Consider the following 14,350-nt stretch of genomic DNA (forward strand, 5'->3'; position numbering starts at 1 on the left):
AAATCACCAGTCCAAGTTAAGTCCCTCGCATCCTGCTCATCTACCCCAATATTCACACCCAAAATTCTCACATGTCCCGTAACAGTCTTAAAAGGAATGTTACATGTAGACATAACAGATCATCAGCACATAACATTTGAGACTTTTCTACATTCTCCCATACACATCAAAACACTTCATCAGACAATTCACACTCCCTCCATCCCGCGCAGTACAGGTGGTATCATCAGCATAATGATACAGTACACTGACGCCTGCCCCCGGGAGGTCCACTCCCTGCACTCCCTGCGCTTTACAAACACCGCTAAAGGCTCTACTGAGATGCTGTATAGCAATGCAGACAATGGACAACCCTGCCTAACAGACCTGCCCAGGGGAAAGGGATCAGTTAGCACACCATTACATTTAACAACACTGCAAGCTGACCCATACAAAAGCTTCACCCATTCTTTAAGACGAGGCCCGAACCCAAATCTTGCCAAGGCCTCTAACAGGAACCGATGCTCCACCCGATCAAAGGCTTTATTCAGATCTAGACAGAGCACCGCCCCACCCACTTCCCCCATCTGCTTCACTACATCCCAGATAGTGCAGAGGGTGTCCACTACATCCCGCCCCCGAACTCCATAGGCCTGAGTAGGTGCTATGATGCTTCAACCTATTGGCCATTATCTTAGCAAGCACCTTGTTGTCTGAGTTCAAAAGGGTTATTGGTCTGTAGTTCTCTAATTTCAGTCTACTCCCCTTCCCTTTGTATAACACAGTCAACACACCCATAGCTAAAGATTCAGGGACTACCCTCTTCTCCTCCATACACACATACACACGCAGCATCTGTGGGGCTAGTATGTCACTAAACTCACGGTAACACTCTGCAGTAAGACCATCTGAACCCGGGCTCTTATTCAAGTTCAGGCCCAAGATAGCAGCTTTAACCTCTGCCAATGTAAAATCAGCATCACACATCTCTACATCATCAGTCGAAACCCTAGCCTCCACTGCGTCTAGCACTCTTCTCATACACACTTCATCTACCCCGCCCGACGTAAATAAGCCCTTATAAAAAAGAATGCACTGCATTCAAAATACCTTCCAGATCCGTCACCTTCTCCCCCCTCTCATTTAACAGCTCAGTTAGAAAACTCCTTTCCTGCTTCCGCCTTTCTAACCCCAGGAAAAAAGCAGTTCCTCTCCCCCTCCACCACATACTGTGCTCTACTCCTCACCACTGCCCCCATACACCTGTGCCTCTCTACGACCCTCAACTCCTCCCGCACCCGCAGGTACTCTGTCACATCATAGGCTGGACAGTTTTCTACCTTTTCTAACTCCAATAACAGGCGGGATTTAAGAATCCCCTCCTCCTTAACACATTTGCCTGTCTTGAACTAGATACACCAGCCGCTTGAACTCCCCTTTTAATCCTTCCCACCACACACTCACATCAGACTCAAATAGAGGATCTGACACGGCGGCATTCACACACTCTTTCACTGCTACCTTAAACCCCTCATCCTTCAGCAGACTGGCATTAAGACACCACAACCCCCCCCCCCCCCACTCCCCTGATGCACCAAGCCGGAAAAGCAGAGCATCATGGTCACTAAAAAATGTGTGTGAATACTCACCCCTCACCACTTGTCTTCGAGAGAACACCCGCTTATCTGGATTCCTCTCCCTCCATATATCCACCCAATCCTCATCCCGCATTAGCCTTAATAGCGCTCCCCGAGATGAGTCAGAGCCAAAATGTGCGCTACTTGAAGCATCAAGCCTATCCATCCATACATTAAAATCCCCAACAAGCAGACAGTTCTTCCCACATAATCCCCCCCATAGACATAAACATAACCCTTCTCTCAATTTCATTATGAGGAGCATGCACATTGTACAACGAGTCCTCCACATCTTGAAAAGTGAAACCCACTCCCACCATTCGACCCACAGTGTCAGCGCATAACAAATTTCAATTAGACACATTATGTTTTATCCAAATTAGCTACCCCACATGCCCGCACAGTACCATTAATCACATACATTTGTCCATTCCATCTCTGCCTTACATTCTCCATATACGGCTCAGTCCAATGGGTCTCCTGAAGACATAATATATCCTCAGAGAAGGCTTCCAACACCAGCTCAAGCTTTTCTTTGCTACGAAGTCCATTGGTGTTGAAAGATACAACTCTCACCATTATGAATATAAAGAGGAGGGGATGAATCCAGTCCATCATGATTGATCTTTTACCTTATTTGTCGTCTTGGTTACCATGTTCCTTGTACCATCTCTTCCTCCGTCAGCTCTTCTTCTGACCCTTTACATTTGTAAGAGTCATCCCTTGCAGGATCTTACCTCCCTAGAGGAGCCTCCCTGGACTTCAGACACAGTCGGGATCTCCACTTCACCCGCAGAACCCGGAGCCAATGCCTCTCCATGTGCTTCTTCTTCAAACCACTCTACCATTTTCACCATTTAGATAAGCATCTTTGTGTCACTCAAAAAGTGGAAGAAATTGCATATACTGTAGCCAACACTTTGTAGCACAGATCGTTGGATGAAATACAAACTAACCTTACTTACTTATTTCAAAGCGAGGGCACATATTTCAGCCTTGTGGGAAAAACGAACAGAGTTTAAATTCCACAAGGCAGTGATGCTGATGAAATGATGCAAGAGCACCCCCAAGTGGACAAAAGGCGTACAGCACCTGGTATTCCCCGGCGGTCTCCCATCCAAGTACTAACCAGGACCAACCCTGCTTAGCTTCCGAAATCTGACGAGATCAGGCATACTTAAAAAATAAAAAATATTATGGAAAAAAACCCACAATTTAAAACATTCAGTCAATAATAAATAAGGATGAACAATTCACCCTTTTACAAAATCAGAAAAAAATAATAGAATAAAAAACACAATCATTCACTAATACCAATTAATAATTAAATACAAGTTTCCCATTTGACATTATTTCAATAAATTTACTCCCTCACACAAACAGTTTTTCAAAATTTCCTCCACCATATTTATATATTATCTCTATATCCTTTTCTAAAATCCTCCTAAAAAGACCTTCCACTCACACATTTCCCTTCATAATGACCCATGTTCCTTCTTAATCTTACAGCATATCTAGCATGACTTAAAACATAATTAACCAAATTAAAATTTAAAACATTACTTTTCCCATTAATACCAAAAAGAAAGAATCTCCTCCCCCCAATGTTTTACTTAAAGCCCTTTTAAAAACTCATGAAAATCTTTTAACCTGCTACATTCAACAAAAAAGTGCATACAATTTTCCACCCCCGTACCACAAATATCACATTCTCTGTTAATATCCCTATTTATTTGATGCAAAACAATATTTGTAAAAATCCTATTATGTTTCAATTTAAAATCATTGTCTTCACACTCTATAGAATTATATTTTACATTTACATTCTTCCATATTGATTTCACATCCATATTTGCAAACACCCTCAACCACACTTTGTCCGAAGCAGGAACTTTTATCTCTTTTAAAATACATTTACTATAAACCATTTTAACTTTTAAAACTGAAAAATCATGTTTCTCCCCATTACTTTCATAATATAAAACCGGTAAACCCCTAGATCTTTTGACCACCTCTTTATTTATTAAAATCACCCACTCCCCAGGAATACATCCTAATATTTTCTTGTACATATTCTCCACAGTAGTTTTACTTATCTCTTCATCTATTTCAACCACATTATCATAAATAGCCTGTACAGGAAGAAACCCTGGAATGACTTCATATAAAATATCACAAATCTGTCTCATCCAAGCCCTCATAAAATATTTACAAAACAACATTGTATTATTATACTTGATCTTAGGATTCAAAAAGATTGGCTGATTTTAAAATATTTTTCAAAATGTTACAATCATAAGAAATGTGTGGTAAAAATTGCCCCCAAGCCTCAAAAACGTCTTTATAAAACAACGGTAACATTTCCTGTTTCACACACATCAATAAACCATTATCCCCAATTCTCCCAACCTTATTCAAATACTCTTTAAAAAACCTTTTCCACCCATAATCCAATTCACCATATAAATATTTCTTTACCATTTTCACTCTTATTGCTATTTTCCTTACCCTTAAATCCACCAACTTCAAATCCCCCTCCTCGTAACCTGCAATCAAAGTCTTAAAAGCTATTTTCACCCCCTTCCCGTCCCATAAAAAATCTACCAAAATCTTATTAATTTCAGATAAAACCCAATCTGGCATATCTAAAACATTCACTACATGTATAAAAAATGACATCAATAAAGAATTTATAACAATTACTTTCCCCTTTAATTTTAAAAACCTCCCCTTCCACATATTTACAACCTTCCTAACTTTATTTATCACACCACTCCATGTCAAATCCCTAGCTTCCTTTTCTTTCCCCCCTAAAAACACGTCTAACACCTTAAAATAATCTTTGACCTCTTTCAAATAAAAATTCCCCTCATTAACCATTCCAATATACATTACAACAGATTTTTCCATATTAACTTTAGCTCCTGATGCTCTTCCTTATACTTTAAAACCTTCTATTACCCTTTTTACACTGTCCTCATCTCTAACTGTTATAGTTGTGTCATCTGCATATTGGTGAATCAAACTAAAAAAACCCTTGTGGAGTCTGTACACAATTAATAAAAGTATCCTTCTTAAGAAAAGCTGCTAAAGGTTCAACTGATAAAACATACAATAAAGCTGATAAAGGACATCCCTATCTTACCGATCTCTCAAGAGTCAAAGAATCAGTTAAAATCCCATTGCATTTCACCCTACTTTTTGGATTTCTATATAATAATCTAATCCACCCTATTATTTTATTACCAAAGATAAATCTTTCCAAAACCCTAAACAGAAAATCAAGTTCTACCCTATCAAAGGCCTTATTTGAATCTATGCTTAACACAATACCCCCCCCCCCCCCCCCCCCCCCCCCCCCATCTTATCCCCATTCATTTTGTGTATCACGTCTCTAATTGTATTCATTGTGTCAGCTATATCCTTCCCAGGAACACTATAATTCTGTGTTGGTGCAATAATATCATGTAAAACTCTCTTCATCCTATTCGCTAACATTTTGACTAGAATCTTGTAATCCACATTCAATAAACTAATAGTCCTATAATTTTCCAATTTTACCTTTACTCCCTTTGTTTTTATATAAAATAGTTATCATCCCTGTCACCATTGATTCTGAAACACAGTCATTCTCCTCCACATAGTGGTAAACCTCCAATAAAATAGGTGCTAAAAGACTTTCGTACATTTTATAAAATTCTGCAATGATCCCATCTACACCAGGGCTCTTATTCACCTGTAAATCCTTAATCGCATCTATAATTTCATTTACTGTAATCGTCCCATCACACATCAACTTATCCTCTACATTAATTTTCACCTCCACACTATCTAAAATATCATGTACACACCCCTCATCCACCTCCCCTTTCTTAAATAAGTCCCTATAAAAATTCTGCACTGTCTCTAAAATCTCTACATAATCATCTACTACTTCACCCTTTACATTTTCAATCTAAGATATGTTCTCATTTGAGTACTCTTCTATAATCCTAGAAAAAAAGTGCACCCCCCCAAAAAAAAAATACTTTGATTTGCTTCTTATAATAGCCCCCTTACACGTATCTATGTCATATTTACTCAATTTAGCTTTCAACTTTAAAAACTTTTCTATATTATAATTAGGTTCACTGTCACATTTCCCCATTTCTTCATCCAATTTAGCTCTCAACTCATTTTCTTTTCATCCTACCTCTCTTTTTCCTTGCATATCTTATACTAAAAACTTGTATTTTTTCCTTAACCTTGTCCCACCATAAACACTTATCATTATCTTTCTGCTTATCCTCCATTTCACATGTTATCAAAGATTTAAATTGTTTACAATAATCCTCATCCCCCAAATAACTATCATTCATACACCACGTACCACCCCCTGTTCCTTCCTTTTCTAAACCCACCGAGAAAATTAAATATGCATGGTCACTAAAAGTTGTAAAAACATACTTAATATCTTTCATAAAATCTCTTACGCCTTCTTTAACTAAAACCAGATCTATTCTAGTTTGTTTTAATTCCCCCAAAACCACCTGCCTTCTAGAAAATTCCCGTTTATCGGGATTGTCATCTCTCCATATGTCAATAAGTTTTTTCTCAAACATGTCCTTCTTTAAAATGCCCCTAGATGCATAATTTCTAAAGATAGCTCCCCATGTCATATTTAATCTGTCCATTTTCCCATTAAAATCCCCCACCACAATGCATTTCCCACACACCATCCTCCCACTTCAATAAATAAAACCTTGCGCTCTATTTCGTTCTATTCCTCCCATTGTTATCATCATGTATATGTACCACTTTGTCCACCACATCCTTCCTCAATAAAATAGCGACGCCACTAGAGTTCCCCCTACCATTATTCACAAAAATAAAATCCCTCCATATTTAAAAAAAACTTTCAATACACAGTCATTGTCCCACTGCGTCTCTTGTAAACACAAGATATCCACGTTCTTCATTTGAACTATATTTTGAAATTTGTCCATTGTCCTTAAACCATTTACATTTAGGGACATAAAATTAACCATTAAAATAAATAATACAATTAAAACATTTACCTTCATTATCCTTTACTTGTTGACTTGTTTTTTCCCTTTTCCATCCTTTTTCACGTCCCCCGCTTTCCTCTTCCTTAGGCCTCTTATTCTGTCTACCTTTTCTGTGTCCTCTGTATCCGAAACCAACTCTAAATCCATCTCATCCAACCAACTCAACTTCTTCTTTCCCGTGTCTGTTGTGCTTTCTGTATCCATTTCCGACTCCTCTATCGTTATCAGCGTCCCACTCCCCTCCGCTTCCTCTCCTCCCGAGGCTCCGCTCAAAAACTGTGCGTCCCCAGTGCCTCCACCCAGCCCCCCCCCATCCTGAAAGCTCCCTCTTCTCATCTCTGAATCCATGCTGCTCCCTATTTCATCCTCCCTCTGCTTCGCCACCTTCTCGCTCTTTTCCACGTCCTCTTCTGTCATTGTCTTCATCAAGCGGTGATACAGCTGCTTCATCGAATAGCTCTTGACTTCTCTCCACCGGCAAAACCTCTCCACACTTGCACTCCTCTGTTCTTAACCTGCATCCTCCGCAAACTGCCCTCTTCCTTACTCCGACCCATTCTCTGGCATAGTGTCCCTGGTTTCCGCACTTAAAATACCTAAAGTCAAGGCAGTCTTTTAAAATATGTCCAGGTTGAATACACAGAAGACACACCCTGACCTGCTTGCCATGAATCACCCTGAAATATTCGCCCCCCTCCTGTGTCTCGAACTTTGTGGAGTACGGCAAAGACTGCACGGTGTCAGTGAACTTCACCTTACAGTATCTCGTTCCATCCACGATCTCCGTCCCCGGGCAAACTCTCCTTCGGATATGCGTGACGGCGGCTACACCCCAGGTGCGCAGTTTCTCCATTATATAGCCCGTCTTCAATATAAACTGGCAAGTTCATAAACGAGACTATTAGTTCGTTTGTCATCACGTCTGTCGCCATTATCTTCGTGTCCTTCATCATGAAACCATCCATTAACTTATTTTTTCCTTTTGCGTCCCGCATCGTGACTTCATATTTCCTGTCTCCTTTTATTCGGCACCCCACCACCGTCGTTATTCTGTCTTCTCCCATCAATTCCACTACCACCGTTCGTTCTTTGCCATATTTTAACCCATCTTCAGGTCCATGTTTTGTCCGTTGTACATTGCCTTTGTCCTTGTCCATTCCCTTGTTCTTTGCCATGTTGTCCGTCATAATAAACCAAAATATGCAGGTGATAGAGGACCCAAAAGCAAAACTTTATTCAAGTCCAAACCAGAAATCCTCTAAGCAGACAAGAGAAGCAAAACTGCAGGCCGTAGGGGGCTCAGAGCATCTGATGAAGGCAAAAACAAAGGACTTCAAATGGTGAATACAAAACAAGGAACCGACGGGACAGGAACGGAACACAAAGGAATAAATAGGGACTTCAACTGCAAAAATTAGGGAAAATTGGGATAGAGAGAGGAGAGAGGGGAGGGGAGAGAGAGAGGGATAGAAAAGGGAGCTAATAAGACCAGCAGGGGGAAACGAAAAGAAGGAAAAGCTGACAAGATGAAAAGACAAAACATATAACCTCTCCCCCAAAAAAACTGCACTCATTCAGAAAAAGAAAATTATACTTCGAAAACTGTTGAAATATAACCAAAAAAGCACTCAAGAAAAACTAATGAGCAAACACTCACTCAGCTCTATCAACCACACCTGTCTCACTTTCCTCACCAGAAGCGTACTCAGGCTGGTATGGTCATAATCGAGAAACTATCTCTTGGTGCACTATATAAAGTCAAAGTGAGTCTGATTAAGGACATTAAAGTTTTTTCCCCCGTTTACTTTGCTCTCTGCGTTTTGACTCCTCACCCATCACTCACCCACCGTTACAGAAGCCCGCACCACCAGATGGAGTCAGCAGGAGCAGACACCACCCCTCTCCCCACGATGGAGGAGAGAGTCCTTCATCATACGTCCATCCTCCATCGCATCGGATCAGCAATGGATCAAATGATGGAGAGGATGGACCGTTGGGAGAAGAGTGGTCTCCCTACTACCCCACCTATCCTCGCACCAGCAATTCTACCATCTCCTCCAGCGGGATCCGGTGCCAGCGCTCTGCGCATCACGCCTCAGTAGGGGGTGCGATGGAACGGCGGCGGGGTGCCAGGGATTGCTACAACTAGAGCTCTACCTGGCCACCGTTAGGCCTGCTCCCTCGGACGAGGAGAGCGTGAGTGTCCTCGTCTCCTGCCTGACGGGTAGGGCCCTGGAGTGGGCAAACGCCGTCTGGTTCGGGCCCGAATCAGCGAGGGGCCACTACCTGGAGTTCACCTGCCGTTTCCGGGCTGTGTTCGATCATTCTCCGGAGGGCCAAGCGGCGGGTGAGAGGTTGTTCCATCTCCGGCAGGGGACGAGGAGCGCGCAGGACTTTGCGTTGGATTTCCGGACTTTGGCCGCTGGAGCTGGGTGCAACGACAGGGCCCTGATAGACCATTACAGGTGTAGCCTAAGAGAGGATGTTCGCAGGGAGCTGGCTTGTCGGGACACTACGACATGTCTATCCGGCTAGACCATCTGCTGGCTGCTCGCGGATGTTATGAAAGGGTCCTGTCAGTTCCACCACCTTCCCCGTGCACTCCTTAGATAGTCGACCGTTAGGGTCAGGGCTGGTCAGGGAGGCCACGATTCCTCTGGAGATGATTACGCAGGGGTATCATAAGGAGCGGATTAGTCTGTTCCTTATCGATTCACCTGTGTTTCCGGTGGTACTGGGGATTCCCTGGCTGGCTATTCACAATCCAAAAATTTCGTGGAGACAGGGAGCTCTCCAGGGGTTGTCTGATGAGTGTTCAGGCAGGTGTTTAGGAGTTTCCATCGGTGCGACAACGGTGGAGAGTTCATACCAGGTTTCCACCGTGCACATTCTTGCTGAGTTTGCCGATTTGGCTATCACCTTCAGTAAGAAGAAGGCAACCCTATTACCACCCCATCGACAGGGGGATTGCGTGATAAACCTCCAGGTAAACGCTGCACTCCCCAGGAGTCACATGTATCCGTTGTCCCAGGAGGAGACATTGGCTATGGAGACATACTGTATGTCACGTAGGCTCTGGGACAGGGGTACATTCGGCCCTCCATGTCACCCGTCTCCTCGAGTTTCTTTTTCGTGAAGAAAAAGGAGGGTGGTTTGCGTCCGTGTATTGATTATCGAGGTCTAAATTCCATCACTGTGGGTTTTAGTTACCCACAACCTCTCATCGCTACGGCGGTGTAATCATTTCACGGGGCGCGATTTTTCACGAAACTGGACCTCAGGAGCACGTATAATCTGGTGCGTGTTCGGGAGGGAGATGAGTGGAAAACCGCATTTAGTACCACATCTGGCCATTATGAGTACCTTGTCATGCCGTACGGGTTAAAGAATGCTTCAGCCATCTTTCAATCCTTCGTTGATGAGATTCTCAGAGACCTGCACGGACAGGGTGTAGTGGTGTATATTGACGACATCTTGATCTACTCTGCTACATGCGCCGAGCATGTGTCTCTGGTGCGCAAGGTTCTTGGGCGACTGCTGGAGCATGACCTGTACGTGAAGGCAGAGAAATGTGAATTTTCCAAACGAGCCGTTTCTTTCCTGGGTTATCGCATTTCCACTCGGGGGTGGTAATGGAGGGTGACCGCGTCAAGGCCGTGCGTAATTGGCCGACTCCCACCACGGTAAAGGAGGTGCAGCGGTTCTTAGGGTTTGCCAATTACTACCGGAGGTTTATCTGGGGATTTTGCCAGGTGGCGGCCCCTATTACCTCACTGCTGAAGGGGGGTGGTGCGTTTGCAGTGGTCACCAGAGGCGGACGGAGCGTTCCGTGGTTTGAAGGAGCTGTTCACCGACACGCCAGTGTTGGCGCATCTGGACCCTTCTTTGGCATTCAAAGTTGCGGTGGACGCATCCGAGGCTGGGGTTGGAGCTGTGCTCTCCCAGCGCTCGGGTACGCCACTGAAGCTCTGCCCCTGTGTTTTTTTTCGAAGAAGCTCGGGGCAGCGGAGCGGAATTATGATGTGGGGGATAGGGAGTTGTTGGCCATAGTTAAAGCTCTGAAGGTGTGGAGACACTGGCTTGAGGGGGCTAAGCACCCTTTCCTCATCTGGACCGTAACCTGGAGTATATCCGATCAGCTAGGAGACTGAATCCGCGTCAGGCAAGGTGGGCCATGTATTTCACCCGATTTCGTTTTACGATCTCGTATCGACCAGGTTCCCGCCTATATGACACTGATGACCGGTCCATCGATCCTACTCCCATCATTCTGGCTGCCAAGCTGGTAGCACCGGTAGTATGGGAGGTGGACACGGACCTCGAGCGGGCATTAAGGGAGGAACCTGCGACTCCACAGTGCCCCGAGGGTTGTAGGTACGTGCCGCTCGCTGTTTGTGATCAATTGATTCGATGGACACATAGTCTACCCTATTCAGGTCACCAGGGTATTTCGAGGACGGTGCGAAGTCTTAGAGGGAAGTACTGGTGGCCTACCTTAGTGAGAGACGTGCGATTCTATGTCTCCTCCTGTTCGGTGTGAGCTCAGAGTAAGGCTCCTAGGCATTTGCCACGAGGGAAATTACAACCCCACCCCGTTCCACAACGGCTGTGGTCCCATCTATCGGTGGATTTTCTTACGGATCTTCCCCTGTCTCAGGGGAACACGACGATCCTGATCATTGTGGATCGGTTCTCTAAGTCCTGCCGTTTTATCCTATTACAAGGTCTCCCTACGGCCCTGCAGACTGCTGAGGCACTATTCACCCATGTCTTTCGGCACTACGGGGTGCCCGAGGATATCGTTTCTGATCGGGGTCCCCAGGTTACGTCCAGAGTATGGAAGGCGTTTATGGAGCGACTGGGGTCTCGGTCAGCCTGACCTCGGGTTATCACCCGGAGAGTAATGGGCAGGTGGAGAGAGTGAACCAGGTGGGTTGGTTTCTGCGGTCGTATTGCCAGGACCGGCCAGGGGAGTGGGCGAGATACATCCCCTGGGCAGAAATGGCCCAGAACTCACTAAGCCGCTCCTCTACCAACATGTCACCGTTTGAGTGCGTGTTGGGGTACCAGCCGGTTCTGGCACCATGGCATCAGAGCCAGACCGAGGCTCCTGCGGTGGAGGAGTGGGTGCAGTGCTCTAAGGAGACCTGGAGAGCCGTCCAGGGGTCATTGCCGCAGGCGAGTGGACGGCAGAAGAAGAGCGCTGATCATCACCGCAGTGAGGCCCCCGTGTTTGCACCAGGGGACAGGGTCTGGCTCTCGACCTGAAACCTGCCCCTCCGCCTGCCCTGCCCGAAGCTGGGTCCGCAGTGTGTAGCGCCATTTAAAGTCCTGAGGAGAATAAACGAGGTGTGTTATCGATTGTTACTCCCTTCGTATTATCGTATTAACCCCTCATTTCATGTGTCTCTCCTCAGGCCGGTGGTAGCTGGTCCCATGCAGGAAAGTGAGGTTCCGGAGGTCCCTCTGCCCCCTCTGGACATCGAGGGGACCCCGGCATACACGATACGGCCCATTCTGGACTCCAGACGCCTAGTGAGGGGCCTGCAGTACCTCATGGACTGGGAGGGGTACGGGCCAGAGGAGAGGTGCTGGGTCCCGGTGGAGGATATATTGGATCCCACTATACTAAAGGAGTTCCATCGCCTCCATCCGGATCGCCCTGCGCATCGCCCCCCGGGTCGTCCCCGAGGCCGGTGTCGGCGCGCTGTGGGAGCCGCAAGTCAGGAGAGGGGGTACTGTCACGAATACCACCGAAGGTGGCTCCCCTTCCTGCTCGGGTGGCGTTCGGAGGTCGTCGTCGCCGGTCTATTAGCTGCCACCGATCCCTTTTTCCTTTTCATTTGTTTTTGTCTAATTGTTTTCACCTGTTCCTTGTTGGGGTTTTGGGATGGGTGTTATTTAAAAAAAATTGCCAGCTGGTGTTTGTGCGGGCTTGTTGTGTTTGTTGTTTGTGGTGTATCGTCGGTTTTGGGTTTTCGCTGTCCGGGTTTGTGTAACTAGGTTTCGGATTTGTTTTGCACCTGTGTTTTAGGGTATTCACCCATGTTTTGGACCTGTTACTTTGTTAAGGACATTAAAGCTTTTTTCCCCATTTACATTGCTCTCTGCATTTTGACTCCTCACCCTGCCACCGTTACACAATTCTGCAAAAACAAAATTATATCCAGAGTGCATCAAACATGATTTAAGACCTTGTTTATGGGAAAGTGGTTATTTCTGTATTTCAATGTTGCAACTTGCTGAGAATTGTCCACAGTGTTCATTTAATCTAGTTTCAACAGTTCTGGAAAAAAATTGCATCCAGAGTGCATCAAACATGATTTAGACCTTGTTTATGGAAAAGTGGTTATTTCTGTATTTCCATGTTGTAACTTGCTGAAATTTGTCCACAGTGTTCCTATCATCTAGTTGAACTTCTTATGGCTGCAATCACGTTAAAGGGAAAATTTTCATCAACAACCGCTAAATTGCAGAGCGACACATTCAAATAATATTACCAAAAAAATTGTATTCTTTAACTCACAAGTGCTTTACAGCGAAAGCAATCTAAGCGTTTTTGTAAGTTTATCGATCTCCGAAACATTATGAACACCTAACATCAAAGTAGCTTGGTCACGAAAATCAGAAAAGCAATCAAATTAATCTTTTACCTTTGATGATCTTCAGATGTTTTCACTCACGAGACTCCCAGTTACACAATAAATGTTCCTTTTGTTCCATAAAGATTATTTTTATATACAAAATACCTCCGTTTGTTTGCTGCCTTATGTTCAGTAATCCACAGGAAAGAGCGGTCACGACAACGCAGATGAAAATTCCAAATAGTATCTGTATTGTCCACAGAAACATGTCAAATGTTTTTTATAATCAATCCTCAGGTTGTTTTTAAAATATATAATTGATAATATATCAACCGCAACTGTCTTTTTCAGTAGGAGAGGGATCGCAATGGCTGCCCAAACTCTGTTGCACTTACAAAACGCTGCTGGCACCCAGCCATACAATGACGCGATATTATCGTTCTCGCTCATTTTTCAAAATAAAAGCCTGAAACTATGTATATCGACTGTTGACACCTTGAGGAAGCGATAGGAAAAGAAATCTTGTTGATATCCCTTCAAATGGAGCAAAGGCAGGCTATGGAACATGGAGTTTTCCAAATAGAAGCCACTTCCTGGTTTGATTTTCCTCAGGGTTTCGCCTGCAATATCAGTTCTGTTATACTCACAGACAATATTTTGACAGTTTTGGAAACTTTACTGTTTTCTATCCTAATCTGTCAATTATATGCATATTCTAGCATCTGGTCCTGAGAAATAGGCCGTTTACTTTGGGAACGTTATTTTTCCAAACATAAAAACAGTGCCCCCTAGCTTCTAAGTACTGTACACCACTGCAAAATATATATATATATTTTGGGGTGGGAAGTGTTTCTATGCTAGCTCTGTAATTCACCACATACTTAAGTCTGAGATTGCAATTATTGAAGTTGTTTATGGTGACGAGGGGCATGAGTGGCGTTGTACAAAGCAAAGTCAGCAGCGATTGGATTGTCTCTAACAAATCAGTGTCAAAGCCAATGACACATTTTCTAACTGCCGCTTTACCCAAGTGTGTTATGGCTCTGGCCCAACCCATCAGCTCCTGGACAATGCAGACAACCCCGAACGGGTTCACATTCAG

The sequence above is a fragment of the Oncorhynchus gorbuscha genome, linkage group LG24, assembly GCF_021184085.1.
Source record: "Oncorhynchus gorbuscha isolate QuinsamMale2020 ecotype Even-year linkage group LG24, OgorEven_v1.0, whole genome shotgun sequence".
NCBI classification, from domain to species: Eukaryota; Metazoa; Chordata; class Actinopteri; order Salmoniformes; family Salmonidae; genus Oncorhynchus; species Oncorhynchus gorbuscha.